Here is a 17,088-nt window from a genome sequence, read left to right as displayed (position 1 = left end):
ATCCTCTCCCTTTGTTTCTCTCCCTCATTGACTACTGGGATCCCCTTCTTATGCTCTCTCATTGTGTCGCGTTCCCTACTGGCTCCTTTCTCTGCTTGCCGTTCTGCCTTCCTAGGTATACACTCCTGCCTCTGCCCTATTTAAGCGGACCCCTCAAGCTTCGCTATCGACATACTCCTGATATGCCCTGCAGTCCAGACCAGAACCACTACTGACCTGCAAAGAAGGGGTTTTTTGTGCCTTTTAGGCTTTTTCCCCTACACCGGTCTACCCCGGTTCGGGGGCCCCCTTTTTGCCCCGAGTTTGAGGGGCAGGGTGGCTTCCTCTCGGGGTAGGTCATATCACCATACCAGAGAACAGGAAGTCTGGAAAAGGAGATTCGGAGCTGAACCGGAAAAGATACCCCAAGGTGAGCAGGAAGGTATTGAAGATAGAGGGGGATCAGGGGTGAAGTTAGAAGAAAGTAGGAGTACAGCTGACAGATTGCAACGCCTGGAAGTAACAATGGCCACCCCTGAACAGTTACAGGAGTTAGTGGCCGCAGTTCAGGCCTTGAACGTTGAACTACAGAACGTTAAGGCTGATAATCTAACCTTGAGACAAATGATCACTTCACGAGAACCCAGGGATCATGATTTGCCTCCCATGGCTTTATCTACTGGCAAGTTTGACGGAACCCCAAGGCGCCTCAAAGAATTCCTGGAAGCATGTTCTATGTATTTCACGTTCAGACCTAGTCTGTTTTCAACTGATCACACCAAGGTGGGATTTATGGTTTCCAACATGACAGGGAACGCCTTAGCTTGGGTCACTCCCCTGGTGTCAAACAATGATCCTGTGATAAGTAATTTTGGTGGATTTGTGACCTTATTGCGCCAGACCTTTGAACAGGACGAGATAGTCCATGTAGCAGCAGAAGAGCTATTGGATGTTCACCAGGGTTCCAGTGACCTGTTGACGTATATCTCCACGTTTCAGCGCTTGGCTTCCACCGCAGGATGGCCAGAACAGGCCCAGTATACTGTGTTCCATCGTGGACTGAAGGAGGAGATCAAGGACGAATTGACAAGAATAGCTCGTCCAACAACCCTGTCGGATTTGTTTTCCATAGTCACCCAGATTGAGTATCGTTTGAGTGAACGTAAGGCAGAGAGAAAGAACTATAAGTCCCCTATCTCCCTTCCTCAAGGCACCCATTCAGTACCTTCTCTAGCTCACCCCAGCAACAAGGAAGAACCTATGCAGGTTGGGTCTACCAGAACTCCTTTGTCATCTGAAGAGAGAAGACGCCGTAGAGAATTGGGACTTTGTATGTATTGTGGCTCGGATTCCCACCTGCTTCGAAATTGCTCAGAAGTACCGCCAAGGCGGTCGGGAAACGAACGACCTCGGAACTAAAGGGGACGAGTGAACGAGGTCGGACTTTTAGTCCCTATCTTACAGTGACAGTGACGTCACATCCAACCACACTGGACTCACGTCTTATGGCAGTTCCCATCCAATTGACTACCCCGACGGAAGTCCTTACCACCATGGCCTTGTTGGATTGTGGCGCTGCAGGAGTGTTTATGGATACTACGTGGGCACACAAACACGGGCTAACACTTGTACAAAGGGAGGAAGTCCAGAAGGTGGAAGGAGTCGATGGGTCTCCGCTTTCATCAGGTCCTATCACCCACTCCACCGAAACCATGATGGTTCGCATCTTTCACCATTCGGAACAGTTACAGTTCGATTTAATTCGAGCAGCACATTTCCCAGTAATACTTGGAATCTCTTGGCTGAGGATGCATAATCCGCTAATAGATTGGACACAGAACACTTTGGCCTTCACTTCCTCATACTGTAAACACAATTGCGGTATCCATCCCGCAGAAGAGCCGGTACAGGTCCTTACTCCTCTACAACAAGGGGTAAACGAGATTTGTAAAGTTCCTCAAGAATTGACCGAATTTTCTGACCTCTTCAAGGACAACTCAGTTTTGGAACTACCCCCACATCGGCCGGAAGACTGTGTCATCGAGTTGCTACCTGATGCCCTGGTGCCATTCAGTCGCATGTTCTCCTTGTCTCTTACGGAAAAGAGGGCCCTTCGTAAATATTTGGATTCCCATTTAGTTAATGGCCTTATTCGACCTTCCAAATCACCGGCAGGTGCATCTCTCTTCTTCATACCTAAGAAAGATACTTCTGAACTAAGGCCCTGTATTGATTACCGGGGCCTGAACAAGGTCACAATTCGAGACAGATACCCAATGCCCCTGATAGCTGACATATTGGAAGCAGTCCAGGGTTCCACAATATTTTCTAAATTGGACCTTCGCAGTGCCTATCATCTCCTGCGAATTAGAAATGGGGATGAATGGAAGACTGCTTTTCGGACCCCGTTTGGCCTTTTTGAGTATCGGGTGATGCCATTCGGCCTGGTAAACGCACCCGCCATATTCCAACGCTTTATGGATCGCCTGTTTTCCGATCTGCTATATTGTAGTGTCATAGTTTATTTGGATGACATCTTGGTGTTTTCAAAGACCAATTCCGAACACGTGTGTCATCTTCGGACAGTATTCCAGCGACTACGCTCGCAACAGCTATTGGTCAAGCTTGAGAAATGTCTCTTCTACCAACCTTCTATTCCATACTTAGGATACATCCTCTCTCAAGAAGGAATCAGTATGGATCCCAGGAAGGTATCTGCCATCCTGGATTGGCCAGTTCCAGCATCCCAAAAAGACGTCCAACGGTTTTTGGGGTTAGCTAATTTTTATAGAAAATTTATCAATCACTTCTCACAGATAGTTCTTTCAATCACCGCCCTCCTGAAAAAGGATACCAAACCTTTCTTTTGGTCGGAATCGGCCAACCAAGCCTTTTTAGATCTGAAAGGAAGATTCTGCTCCGCTCCGATTCTGTCTCAACCGGATCAGGACCAGCCCTTCATAGTCGAGGCAGACGCTTCGGCCCACGCATTGGGAGCTGTTCTCCTTCAACTTAAGGATGGCACAGAGCATCCCGTAGCCTATCTCTCTAAAACCCTTTCAGCTAGCCAAAGGAATTACTCTGTGATAGAAAAAGAACTTTTGGCCCTCAAAGTCGCCTGTGAAGAATGGAGACACCTACTCCAAGGCGGTACCCATCCTTTCGTGTTACGCACGGACCATAAGAACCTAAAGGTACTCGGAAGTATGGAGTGTGTCAACTCCAGGCAGGCCCGGTGGGCGCATTTCTTTAGCCAGTATGATTTTGATATAACCTACATACCAGGCACTCAGAATTGCTTGGCCGATGCCCTATCCAGAAGACAGTCTTTCGAGCAACTCACCCCCCCAATCGGAAACCCTCTGTTTCCTCGAAACAGGATTGTGGGATTAGTTTCTTCCTTTCTGCAATAAATCAAGATGGTAACGAGACCGGACTTAGTCACCTCAATACCTGGGAGTCTGCGCTCACAAATAGGTTGGTCGGAAGGACTTTTGCTAGTGGGACAGCGTTTGTATGTTCCCTCCGAAATCCTACAGCGGAAGGTACTGGATTGGGGCCATAACCACATGACAGCTGGCCATAGAGGAGTTAAAGGAACCACAGAGTTGATCTCTCGCTCATTCTTTTGGCCATCACTATCTCAGGATGTGAGAAGGCACTGTAGAACGTGTATGGTGTGCGCACAGAATAAGAATACCACCTGCAAACCCTATGGGTTATTGACTCAACCGGAATTACCCAACAGACCCTGGACTCAAATTTCTACAGACTTCATTGTAGACTTGCCAGTGTCCCAGGGTTCGACTTGTCTCATGGTTACCATAGACACGTTTACTAAAATGGCACATTTTTCTGCATTACCAGGAATACCATCTGCCCCCCAGATGGCGGAAGTTTTTCTTAGGGACATATTCAGACTCCATGGTCTTCCTGATAAGATAATCTCTGATAGAGGCACTCAATACACATCTCGATTTTGGGGAGCCCTATGCCACCGACTAGGGATAGAAAGGGCCTTATCATCTGGCTTTCACCCCCAGACCAATGGCCAGACGGAGCGAATTAACGCCTCCCTCGAGCAGTACCTTAGGTGTTACATCAACAAGAATCAGGACAATTGGGTTAGCCTTCTGCCCACGGCAGAATTCGCCTACAACAACACAGTACATTCGGCTACGGGTCTTAGCCCCTTTTTCTGCTCCTATGGGGTTCACCCTCGTAGTATACTTCCTGTGTTTCCCTCACCTTCTAATATACCTACTATTGAATCTACCTTGGATCGCATAACTACCGCACATTCTACCGCTCGACGGAGTTTGGCTTCCACTAGGCATAGGTATAAGGTTTTTGCTGATCGGTCTCGCTTGCCTTGCCCTGATTGGAAGGAGGGTGATCGAGTTTGGTTATCAACCCGATTCCTGCCTAGATGGGTGCATTCGACCAAATTGACCCCCCGATTTGTAGGGCCCTATAAGATCATCAAGAAGATCAATCCTGTGGACTATAAATTACAGCTTCCCAAATCCATGCACCGGGTACACCCGGTCTTTCACTCATCCCTCCTTCGGCCTGTTGATCCCCATATCTCAGTTAAGAAGGCTGTTGGATTGTCCAATAATGCCAAGAACCTGCCCAAAGAATATGAGGTATCAGCCATTCGTGATTCCAGATATCGCAAAGGCAGGTTGGAATACCTGGTTTCCTGGAGGAATTACCCTAGTTCAGAGGACTCCTGGGAGCCTAAATCCTATATTCATGCTCCCAGAATGGTCAGGAGTTTTCACCGAGCTCATCCGGGTAAGCCCGGGGGAACCAGCCTTGGAGGGGGGCACACTGTCAAGCTCGGCCGCCGTTGGCGGCTGTGGAGACGCTGGCGATGGGGCGGCCATTGAATTGGCCGTCACGCTGACGGCGTCCACATCCAGCGGTCTAGTTTTCTCCGCGCTTCCCCGGCGGAGCCTATTTAACGTCACCCAACCCGGAAGCCCGCGCGTTGCAACCTTCGCGTCAGGCTCCGGGTTGGTACGCTGCAGTTTTCCTTTCCGTGGCTGTCGCCACCGCATTCCCCTTGTTGCTTCTCTCCTCCCTCTCTTGTTCCTCCTTCCGTTCCTCGTCCTCTCCCTTTGTTTCTCTCCCTCATTGACTACTGGGATCCCCTTCTTATGCTCTCTCATTGTGTCGCGTTCCCTACTGGCTCCTTTCTCTGCTTGCCGTTCTGCCTTCCTAGGTATACACTCCTGCCTCTGCCCTATTTAAGCGGACCCCTCAAGCTTCGCTATCGACATACTCCTGATATGCCCTGCAGTCCAGACCAGAACCACTACTGACCTGCAAAGAAGGGGTTTTTTGTGCCTTTTAGGCTTTTTCCCCTACACCGGTCTACCCCGGTTCGGGGGCCCCCTTTTTGCCCCGAGTTTGAGGGGCAGGGTGGCTTCCTCTCGGGGTAGGTCATATCACCATACCAGAGAACAGGAAGTCTGGAAAAGGAGATTCGGAGCTGAACCGGAAAAGATACCCCAAGGTGAGCAGGAAGGTATTGAAGATAGAGGGGGATCAGGGGTGAAGTTAGAAGAAAGTAGGAGTACAGCTGACATAGGAAGGGTCTCAGGTTTGGTATAAGCATTGAGATATCACATCTCATGCTATAGGAAGGGTCTCAGGATTGGAATGGGAAGGAGTTGTATATGCCATCTCATGCCATAGGAAGGGTCTCAGGTTTGGTATAAGCATTGAGATATCACATCACATGCTATAGGAAGGGTCTCAGGATTGGAATGGGAAGGACATGGATATCACATATCATGCTATAGGCAGGGTCTCAGGTTTGGAAAGGGAAGGAGATGGATATCACATTTCATGTTAGAGGTAGGATCTCAGGTTTGGTATTAGAGGCATTGAGAAATCACATCTCATGCTATCAGAAGGGTCTCAGGATTGGAATGGGAAGGAGTTGGATATCACCTCTCATGCTAAAGGGAGGGTCTCAGGTTTGGAAGGGGAAGGATTTGGAAATCACATCTCATATTATAGGAAGGATCTCAGGTTTGGTATTAGAAGCATTGAGATATCACATCTCATGCTATCGGAAGGATCTCAGGTTTGGTATAAGAGGCATTGAGATATCACATCTCATGCTATCATAAGGGTCTCAGGATTGGAATGGGAAGGAGTTGGATATCACATCTCATGTTATAGGAAGGATCTCAGGTTTGGTATTGGAAGCATTGAGACATCACATCTCATGCTATAGGAATGGTCTCAGGATTGGAATGGGTAGGAGTTGGATGTTACATTCTTGCTATAGGAAGGGTCTCATGTTTGGAATGGGAAGGAGTTGGATATCACATATGCTATAGGAAGTGTCTTAGGTTTGGAACGGGAAGGAGTTGGATATCACATCTCATGTTATAGGAAGGGTCTCAGGTTTGGTATAAGCATTGAGATATCACATCTCTGCTATCAGGAGTGGCTCAGGATTGGAATGGGAAGGAGTTGGATATCCCATCTCATGTTAAAGGACGGGTCTCTGGTTTGGTATTAGAATCATTGAGATATCACATCGCATGCTGTAGGAAGGGTCTAAGGATTGGAATGGGATGGACTTGGATATCACATCTCATGCTATAGGTAGGCTCTCAGGTTTGGTATAAGCATTGAGATATCACATCTCATGCTATAGGAAGGGTCTCAGGATTGGAATGGGAAGGATTTGGATATCACATCTCATGCTATAGGAAGGGTCTCAGGTTTGGTATAAGCATGGAGATATCACTTCTCATGCTATAGGAAGGGTCTCAGGATTGGAATGGGAAGGTGTTGGATATCACATCTCATGCTATAGGAAGGGTCTCAGATTTGGTATAAGCATTGAGATATCACATCTCATGCTATAGGAAGGGTCTCAGGATTGCAATGGGAAGGAGTTGTATATGACATCTCAGGCCTTAGGAAGGGTCTCAGGTTTGGTATAAGCATTGAGATATCACATCTCTGCTATCGGAAGGGTCTCAGGATTGGAATGGGAAGGAGTTGGATATCCCATCTCATGTTATAGGAAGGGTCTCAGGTTTGGTATTAGAAGCATTGAGATATCACATCTCATGCTATAGGAAGGGTCTCAGGATTGGAATGGGAAGGACTTGGATGTCACATCTCATGCTATAGGGAGGGTCTCAAGTTTGATATTAGAAGCATTGAGATAACAAATCTCATGATATCGGAAGGGTCTCAGGATTGGAATGGAAAGGAGTTGGATATCACATCTCATTATAAAGGAAGGGTCTAAGGTTTGGAAGGGGAAGGATTTGGATATCACATCTCATGTTATAGGACGGGTCTCAGGTTTGGTATTAGAAGCATTGAGATATCAAGTGTCATGGTATAAGAAGGGTCTCAGAATTGGAATGGGAAGGAGTTGGATATCACATCTCAAGCTATAGGAAGCGTCTCAGGATTGGAATGGGAAGGAGTTTGATATCACATCTCATGCCATAGTATGGGTCTCAGGTTTGGTAGAAGCATTGGGATATCACATCTCATGCTATCGGAAGGGTATCAGTATTGGATTTGGAAGGAGTTGGATATCCCATCTCATGCTATAGGAAGGGTCTCAGGTTATAATGGGAAGGAGTTGGATATCACATTTCATGTTATAGGAAGGGTCTCAGGATTGGAATGGGAAGGAGTTGGATATCACATCTCATGCTATAGGAAGGGTCTCAGATTTGGTATAAGCATTGAGATATCACATCTCATGCTATAGGAAGGGTCTCAGGATTGGAATGGGAAGGAGTTGTATATGACATCTCAGGCCATAGGAAGGGTCTCAGATTTGGTATAAGCATTGAGATATCACATCTCATGATATCGGAAGGGTCTCAGGATTGGAATGGGAAGGAGTTGGATATCACATTTCATGATAAAGGAAGGGTCTAAGGTTTGGAAGGGGAAGGATTTGGATATCACATCTCATGTTATAGGACGGGTCTCAGGTTTGGTATTAGAAGCATTGAGATATCAAGTCTCATGGTATAAGAAGGGTCTCAGGATTGGAATGGGAAGGAGTTTGATATCACATCTCATGCCATAGTATGGGTCTCAGGTTTGGTAGAAGCATTGGGATATCACATCTCATGCTATCGGAAGGGTATCAGTATTGGATTTGGAAGGAGTTGGATATCCCATCTCATGCTATAGGAAGGGTCTCAGGTTGGAATTGGAAGGAGTTGGATATCACATTTCATGTTATAGGAAGGGTCTCAGGATTGGAATGGGAAGGACTTGGATATCATATCTCATGCTATAGGAAGGCTCTCAGGTTTGGAAGGGGAAGGAGTTGGATATCACATTTCATGTTAGAGGAAGGATCTCAGGTTTGGTATTAGAGGCCTTGAGATATCACATCTCATGCTATAGGAAGGGTCTCAGGATTGGAATGGGAAGGAGTTGGATATCACATCTCAAGCTATAGGAAGGGTCTCAGGTTTGGTATAAGCATTGAGATATCACATCTCATGCTATAGGAAGGGTCTCAGGATTGGAATGGGAAGAAGTTGGATATCACATCGCATGCTATAGGAATGGTCTCAGGTTTGGTATAAGCATTGAGATATCACATCTCATGCTATAGGAAGGGTCTCAGGATTGGAATGGGAAGGAGTTGTATATGCCATCTCATGCTATAGGAAGGGTCTCAGGTTTGGAAAGGGAAGGAGATGGATATCACATTTCATGTTAGAGGTAGGAACTCAGGTTTGGTATTAGAGGCATTGAGAAATCACATCTCATGCTATCAGAAGGGTCTCAGGATTGGAATGGGAAGGAGTTGGATATCACATCTCATGCTAAAGGGAGGGTCTCAGGTTTGGAAGGGGAAGGATTTGGAAATCACATCTCATATTATAGGAAGGATCTCAGGTTTGGTATTAGAAGCATTGAGATATCACATCTCATGCTATCGGAAGGATCTCAGGTTTGGTAGGAGAGGCATTGAGATATCACATCTCATGCTATCATAAGGGTCTCAGGATTGGAATGGGAAGGAGTTGGATATCACATCTCATGTTATAGGAAGGATCTCAGGTTTGGTATTGGAAGCATTGAGACATCACATCTCATGCTATAGGAATGGTCTCAGGATTGGAATGGGTAGGAGTTGGATATTACATTCTTGCTATAGGAAGGGTCTCATGTTTGGAATGGGAAGGAGTTGGATATCACATATGCTATAGGAAGTGTCTTAGGTTTGGAACGGGAAGGAGTTGGATATCACATCTCATGTTATAGGAAGGGTCTCAGGTTTGGTATAAGCATTGAGATATCACATCTCTGCTATCAGGAGTGGCTCAGGATTGGAATGGGAAGGAGTTGGATATCCCATCTCATGTTAAAGGACGGGTCTCTGGTTTGGTATTAGAATCATTGAGATATCACATCGCTGTTAGGAAAGATTTCGTAATTGTAGGGAATTTTCCTTCCATGTGGCAACCCCTAAACTTTTTGCTATTGTTTTTAACCTTGTTCTTGACTTTGCCAGAGAAGTACAGCCTTCTGCCGCACTTCTCTGGGCTTTCGCTCCTTTCTTACGGGGAAACTGACATGCCCTTAAGACAGTCAGTACCGGGGAACGCTGTTTCCCGTAGTTTCTTTTATCATGTTGCGGCTTTAGTGCAACATGACACAAGAGGGCACTGTAAGCTAAGTTACAGCTCTCTTGGGTCTCTAGCCTTCTACAGGCCCTAGATACTCTTTTAGGATGGTATTTGATCGGTGCAAGTCATTCAGGGACTGGAATGGTGGCAGCGATCGTTTTGTTTATTTTGAGCTCCTTTTGGCGTTCTGAGCACGTTTTTCGCACTGAACCCAAAATGGTGGCCTGGCTCCCAAAATGGCCAGACCACGAGGCTCCTTTGTCCTGTCCACTGACCGTCTTGCTCCCTTCACCTTCCCCAGGTCGGGCGACCCGGGGCCTTCCTTATTTGGGCATGTACTTTCCCGCGAAACGTGGTTGCTTTCGCGGGCTTCTACATGTCGTTTGTGTGCCTCCAGGGTGGGGGCTGGGATGTCTGGTCCCAATACACATCCTGGGTGCCAGAGAGTCTAGGGTGGTGTGAATGCCTGGGACCACCGTGGTCCGTGATTGGTCCACGTATGGTATGTGTGTTGATGAGCGGATCTCCCATTGGCTCCCCTCCGTTTTGACGCGAAGGGAACCGTGGATAAGAGGGAGCTGGAAACACCACTACCAGGTCGATCTCCTGAGTTCTCACGAACGAAGGAATACAGGAGCCAAGTATCCTGCAACCAAGAGGCTGGACCGAGGAATCGCTGGTGACCCGCTGAAGGAATCCTCCTTTGCACTGCTGTCGTCCTGTGAAACCCTTTCCTCCTTGGATCGAACCAGAAGGCCTGTACTGGTGCTTCGACCTTTGGAATAGCAGGAACAGCTATTCCCGGCGACTTCATCCTCTCCTGCCAAGTAAGCCTTCGGAAGTGTCTCTGGGCCATCCAGTTGACTGACCAGCTTACAAGGGAGTCCTGCTCTGTAACCGCCGCCAGGTTGTGTTGTATTCCGAGTCCTTGTCACTCTCCCACGCTTCGTACACTTGGCGTTCCCAAGTCTGAAGGGAGGAGTGTACATTTGGCTCGAATACACACGGCCGCTCCGTTGTCCTGCTGCGGCAACAAACTGTGCTGGTTTCGTCGATTGGGACGTCTTTTTGCTCTACACGACTACGAGGCGTTCCCTGCTCTTCTGAACCTGCCAGCTGCTAAAACGAACGTGGAGAAGCCTGGGTCTGCTTGCTTCGGGGACCGGTGAGTAGTTTAGCTAGGATCTGGTCGCCCTCCTGCAGTATCCCATTGCTTTTCCCTGCTGTGTAAAAACAGCACCCTTTTGGCCGTACTCGCGCTCTGCTTCTGCCCGCTGTGGAGGCTGCGCTTGAGTTACGGAACCTGTTCTCCTTCTGCTGTGCACTAACCCGAACTGCCTGACTTCCTCCGAAGAGCTTCCCCTTTTGCCCGTTGGCACCGGCGTGGCAGGTACTTTGAGCACAAGGCTCCACTCTTCGCAGGGCTCGGACTTCCATCTAGTAGGTGCCTCTGAAGGCGAACTGAGTCTAAAGCGGTATCGCACTGCCTGTTTTCCTTCCCTGGCAGGTGGACTACATATTTCGTGCTTTAAACGCTTGCGACTGTGTATTTGTATATATATTGTGTTGATATGGTATGTGTTGGTTTAATATTGTGATATTGTGATTTTCTCACTACGGTCATTATTTTAAAGGCCTTAAAATAAATGTGTATCTATTTTTGATATAACAACTGTTTGGAGTAGTTTGTAAGCGCTCTTGCTTTGTGTGCTCATTGCGGGCTTTCAGTCACCCTCACCCCTCTTGAGACCTAGTCTTGACCGCTGCGATCGCTACCTTGATTGGTCTGGCTTGTCCAGAGGTTACCCTGTTCCAAGTAATTAGGTTGGCCTTCTGAACTTCTGCGCCACCAGGACAGAGTTCAGAAATCCGTCTTAACAAATTGGTGTACAGCGGTGGGATACGACTGAAGGTATCCAGTGTTGCGCTCGAACTAAGGCATTTCAGGTTATTCCAAACAGTACACGTAGTGAATTGTTATAGAATAACTTTAAAAAGGCCATAGTCCTATCAAACAGTATGGAAGCAAATACCTTGTTAACTTTAAATGCTTCCAAATCAGAAACATTGAAAAAGATGTGTGCGGAGAGAGGTGTTTCCTCTCAAGGCACAAAATTGGAAATGATCCAGAGAATCGTGGCGTGGCAAGAAGCGCAGCTTGACGCTATAACTTCCGAGGACAGTGCAGAAGGTGGTGGGGCTGCTCTCACTGGTAGAACCGACGGTTCTGCCGCTGCACTGATCCATCGCGACCACGAGGACAGGGAGGATGTAATGTTTAATGTTTCCTCTGCCAGTGTTGATGGGGAGGCTATGCTTGAATTCAAGAAGCAAGAGCTGCGGTTTAGGCAGCAGGAGCTTGAATTCAGCATAGCCAAACTAAAAATCGAACAGGCAGAAAAACAGAAAGACAGGGATCACCAGTTGGAACTGGCCAAGCTTCAGGTTGCAAATGGGTCCAAGGGTCCTGGACATGGGTCTGGGGCTTCCTCTCATCCACGGTTTCCAAAAGATCTGCTCAGTGTATATGAAGAAAGGAATGACATTATGGACTGGCTGAATGCGTTTGAGTATGCATGCGAGGTTCAAAAAGTTGACAGTGCTGATAAGATTGCGTGGTTGCTCAGTAGACTGCCCCATTCTGGCTGTAGTGCCATTATGGAAATGTCGAAGGCTGAGCGGGCTGATTTCGCAATGTTAAAGCAAACTCTCATTTTAAAGTTTGGGAAGACTCCGGCCCAATATTTAAAGCGTTTTCGAGAGTATAAGAAAAAGGAAGGTGGTACTTGGGTATCTTATGTCGCTGAATCCTTGAAAAACTTAACTGGCTGGGTCGAAGATTATAAGGTTTCTACCTTCGAAGGCATGATAAATCTTGTCATGCTGGAACATATTTTTGCTTCTTCTTCCCCGGAGCTTAAGCAGCATTTGGCCGATTCGAAGGAGATAGATCCTAAGAAGCTGGCCATTGCAGCAGACTTATGGGTGTCACATCGAGTGTCCCATAAGGACAAAACTCATCCTGGTAAGCAGGAGGAAGGGAAAAAGTCCAAAGATATGGAGGGTGGGGAATCTGCTAAATCTTCTTCCCATAAGGGCCACAAAAAGAAAAACAAGGGTAAGACACAAGAGAACTCACAGGGTAGTGGAGGTCAGCCTCCGAAACAGAACTCTGGTTACAATAAGCCTCCCTACGTAAACAGACCCACTGGGGCTTGTTTGTCTTGTGGAGCAACTGACCATGTGAAGGGGGATCCCCGGTGTAAGGTTAGACCGTTGGGGGTCCACTCCGCTAATCTGGCCTTCTCCTCCTACGAGGAAGAAGAGATTACAGGAGCATCCTTCTCCTCAGACTCATTTTCCAGCGGGATAGAGGCTGAGGTAGTTTTAGTGTCCCTGGGTTCCTGGGAGCCTAAAGTCGCAGAGGCTTATGCTAGGATTCCGGATAATACCAAGCACTACTTTAAAGACAGTGTGCTGATCAATGGAGTGGATACTCCAGCTCTTAGGGATAGTGGGTGCAGTCGCACTGTAGTGGATTCTACCTTGGTAGACTCAGAGGAAGTTGCCAGAGCTACTCTGATGCCCACTAAGTTGGCTGACAGCCCCCTCCGTATGTTTCCCGTGATCCCTGTAAATCTTACTTTAAATGGTACAGCAGTCAGGATTCCAGTGAGCATTCAGAGAAACGTCCCGGGAAAGGTCTTGTTAGGTAATGATCTCAGAGCTTTAGGGCTCGTAGGAGACACTGCCGAAAGACCCTACACACGGTCTCAAGCACGGGCAGCATTGGCCAAGTCCAATACGCCGCCCCAGCCGAAGGGGAAGCCCAAGGCGAAAGGAGTCTACAAGTCAAACGAGGGAAAGAGAATATTCCCCCGAGCTCGCCTACCACTGCGGTGGAGGAAGTTGGTCAATCGCCCGGGCCTGACGAGGAGGTGGCGATGCCTGAAGTATTCGACCCCAACGATCATCCTGAACTAAAAGACTTGTTAGTTGAAGGAGGTCCTGATAGGGACGAATTCAGTAAAGGCCAACGTGAGTGCCCATCTCTGGAAGGCCTAAGGAGACAGGCCTGCTCCCAGCTTGAGGGTGAACCTCCTGGGATGCGTAGGATTTACCAGGAAGGTGGACTCCTGTATAGTGAGCCCACAGAGTCTACAGAAGGAGACCATAGGAGGTTGGTGGTTCCCCTTGCTGTTAGGCCCTTCCTCCTGCAGTTGGCGCATGAAGTTCCCATTGCTGGTCACCTCGGTATGAGGAAAACCAAGCAAAGGTTATCCATGCACTTCTACTGGCCCAAGATGGGGGAGCAAGTAGAAAGTCACTGCAGGAGTTGTGCCTCCTGCCAGTTGTCTGGTAAGGTTGGCGCGACAATCCAAGCTCCGTTGGTACCGCTCCCAGTTGTGGGGGTACCATTTGAAAGGGTAGGGATCGACATGGTTGGTCCCCTTGACCCGCAAACATCCTCAGGCAATAGGTTTATCCTGGTGCTGGTCGACCATGCAACCAGGTATCCTGAGGCCGTCCCATTTACAACTGTAACTGCCAAGCCAGTTGCAGAAGCTTTACTCGGCATGTTTACTAGGGTTGGCTTCCCTAAAGAAGTTGTGTCGGATCATGGCAGCAACTTTATGTCGAAGTATAGGCAGGCTATGTGGAAAGAATGTGGGGTCACCTACAGGTTCTCTTCTGCATACCACCCCCAGACCAATGGTCTGGGGGGGCGTTTCGACAGGACGTTAACGAGCATGATTGGGGCTCTGGAGGAGCCCCAGAGAAGAAAATGGGATCTTCTTGTTTCATGCTTACTGTTTGCCTACCGAGAGGTACCACAGGAGGGTGTTGGCTTCAGCCCCTTCAAACTTCTGTTCGGTCATCCCGTACGGGGACCCTTAGCCATTGTCAAGGAGGGATGGGAGATGCCCACTCCCCCTGTTACTACCAATGTAGTTGATTATGTGCTAGGGCTCAGAAAACGGATGGTACTTCTGATGGGCTTGGCTAGTGATAAATTGAAGGCAGGGCAAGCGCTGGTGAAACCTTGGTACGACCAGAAAGCTTCCCTCATCAACTTTACACTTGGTCAGCAAGTCCTGATCATGAATCCCATAAGGCCTCGAGCTTTACAGGACAATTGGTCAGGCCCTTACCCAGTGGTGGAGCCCCTGGGTGAGGTTAACTATTCAGTGGACCTTGGAAGGCCTGGAAAGGCTCCCAAAGTGTTTCACATGAAAAGGCTGAAGGCTTTCGTCCCAAGCGGCGAAATCGCAGCACTGCTATTGGCTTCAGACGTTGAGGAAGAGGAGTCTGAACCTCTCCCCAACCTGTTCCAAAGCAGTCCTTCAGAGAGCTCTTTTGAGGGTGTCCGCGTGGCCCCTCACCAAAATGGACAAGGCTCAGTGGTTTACCTTGGACATGAAGTAGGTGGAGGGAGGAGACAGCCTCTACTCAGTCAGGTACAAGCAGTACAAGACTGGCCTACCCCCACTACGCAAACCCAAGTGAGAGCCTTTTTAGGACTCACTGGGTATTACCGCACTTTTGTGGCAGACTATGGCACCATAGCTGCTCCTCTGACTGCCCTCACAACTCCGAAGAAACCCAAGAAGGTAACTTGGACCGACGAGTGTGAGAAGGCCTTCAATGGCTTAAAAGACTCCTTGTGCCAGGCCCCTGTCCTTAGGGCCCCGGATTATCAAAGACCTTTTATCGTGCAGACGGATGCCTCTGACACTGGGATAGGAGCTGTACTATCACAAGTAGATGAGAAGGGTAAGGAACACCCTATCGGTTTTATTAGTCGCCAGCTTAAGGACAGAGAGCTCAGATGGTCCACGGTAGAGAAAGAATGTTTCTCTGTTGTGTGGGCCCTAAGGAAGCTGAGGCCCTACCTCTATGGGACCCACTTCACTGTGCAGACTGACCATAAGCCGTTAAAGTGGCTAATGAACATGAAGGGGGAGAATCCAAAGTTGCTTAGGTGGTCCATAAGTCTACAAGGCTTCGACTTCACTATTGAGCATAGGCCAGGTGTCCAACATAGCAATGCTGATGGGTTGTCCAGAATGTTTAACCGACCTGAACAAGAGACTCATCCAGGGGTGGATTAGTTCCCCCTGTCCATAGTCTGGGAGGGGCGAGTGTTAGGAAAGATTTCGTAATTGTAGGGAATTTTCCTTCCATGTGGCAACCCCTAAACTTTTTGCTATTGTTTTTAACCTTGTTCTTGACTTTGCCAGAGAAGTACAGCCTTCTGCCGCACTTCTCTGGGCTTTCGCTCCTTTCTTACGGGGAAACTGACATGCCCTTAAGACAGTCAGTACCGGGGAACGCTGTTTCCCGTAGTTTCTTTTATCATGTTGCGGCTTTAGTGCAACATGACACAAGAGGGCACTGTAAGCTAAGTTACAGCTCTCTTGGGTCTCTAGCCTTCTACAGGCCCTAGATACTCTTTTAGGATGGTATTTGATCTGTGCAAGTCATTCAGGGACTGGAATGGTGGCAGCGATTGTTTTGTTTATTTTGAGGTCCTTTTGGCGTTCTGAGCACGTTTTTCGCACTGAACCCAAAATGGTGGCCTGGCTCCCAAAATGGCCAGACCACGAGGCTCCTTTGTCCTGTCCACTGACCGTCTTGCTCCCTTCACCTTCCCCAGGTCGGGCGACCCGGGGCCTTCCTTATTTGGGCATGTACTTTCCCGCGAAACGTGGTTGCTTTCGCGGGCTTCTACATGTCGTTTGTGTGCCTCCAGGGTGGGGGCTGGGATGTCTGGTCCCAATACACATCCTGGGTGCCAGAGAGTCTAGGGTGGTGTGAATGCCTGGGACCACCGTGGTCCGTGATTGGTCCACGTATGGTATGTGTGTTGATGAGCGGATCTCCCATTTGCTCCCCTCCGTTTTGGCGCGAAGGGGACCGTGGATAAGAGGGAGCTGGAAACACCACTACCAGGTCGATCTCCTGAGTTCTCACGAACGAAGGAATACAGGAGCCAAGTATCCTGCAACCAAGAGGCTGGACCGAGGAATCGCTGGTGACCCGCTGAAGGAATCCTCCTTTGCACTGCTGTCGTCCTGTGAAACCCTTTCCTCCTTGGATCGAACCAGAAGGCCTGTACTGGTGCTTCGACCTTTGGAATAGCAGGAACAGCTATTCCCGGCGACTTCATCCTCTCCTGCCAAGTAAGCCTTCGGAAGTGTCTCTGGGCCATCCAGTTGACTGACCAGCTTACAAGGGAGTCCTGCTCTGTAACCGCCGCCAGGTTGTGTTGTATTCCGAGTCCTTGTCACTCTCCCACGCTTCGTACACTTGGCGTTCCCAAGTCTGAAGGGAGGAGTGTACATTTGGCTCGAATACACACGGCCGCTCCGTTGTCCTGCTGCGGCAACAAACTGTGCTGGTTTCGTCGATTGGGACGTCTTTTTGCTCTACACGACTACGAGGCGTTCCCTGC

The sequence above is a fragment of the Ambystoma mexicanum genome, unplaced genomic scaffold (assembly GCF_040938575.1).
Source record: "Ambystoma mexicanum isolate Mex_15411 unplaced genomic scaffold, UKY_AmexF1_1 Mex_scaf4, whole genome shotgun sequence".
Classification (NCBI taxonomy): domain Eukaryota; kingdom Metazoa; phylum Chordata; class Amphibia; order Caudata; family Ambystomatidae; genus Ambystoma; species Ambystoma mexicanum.
This window is presented reverse-complemented; position numbering follows the sequence as displayed.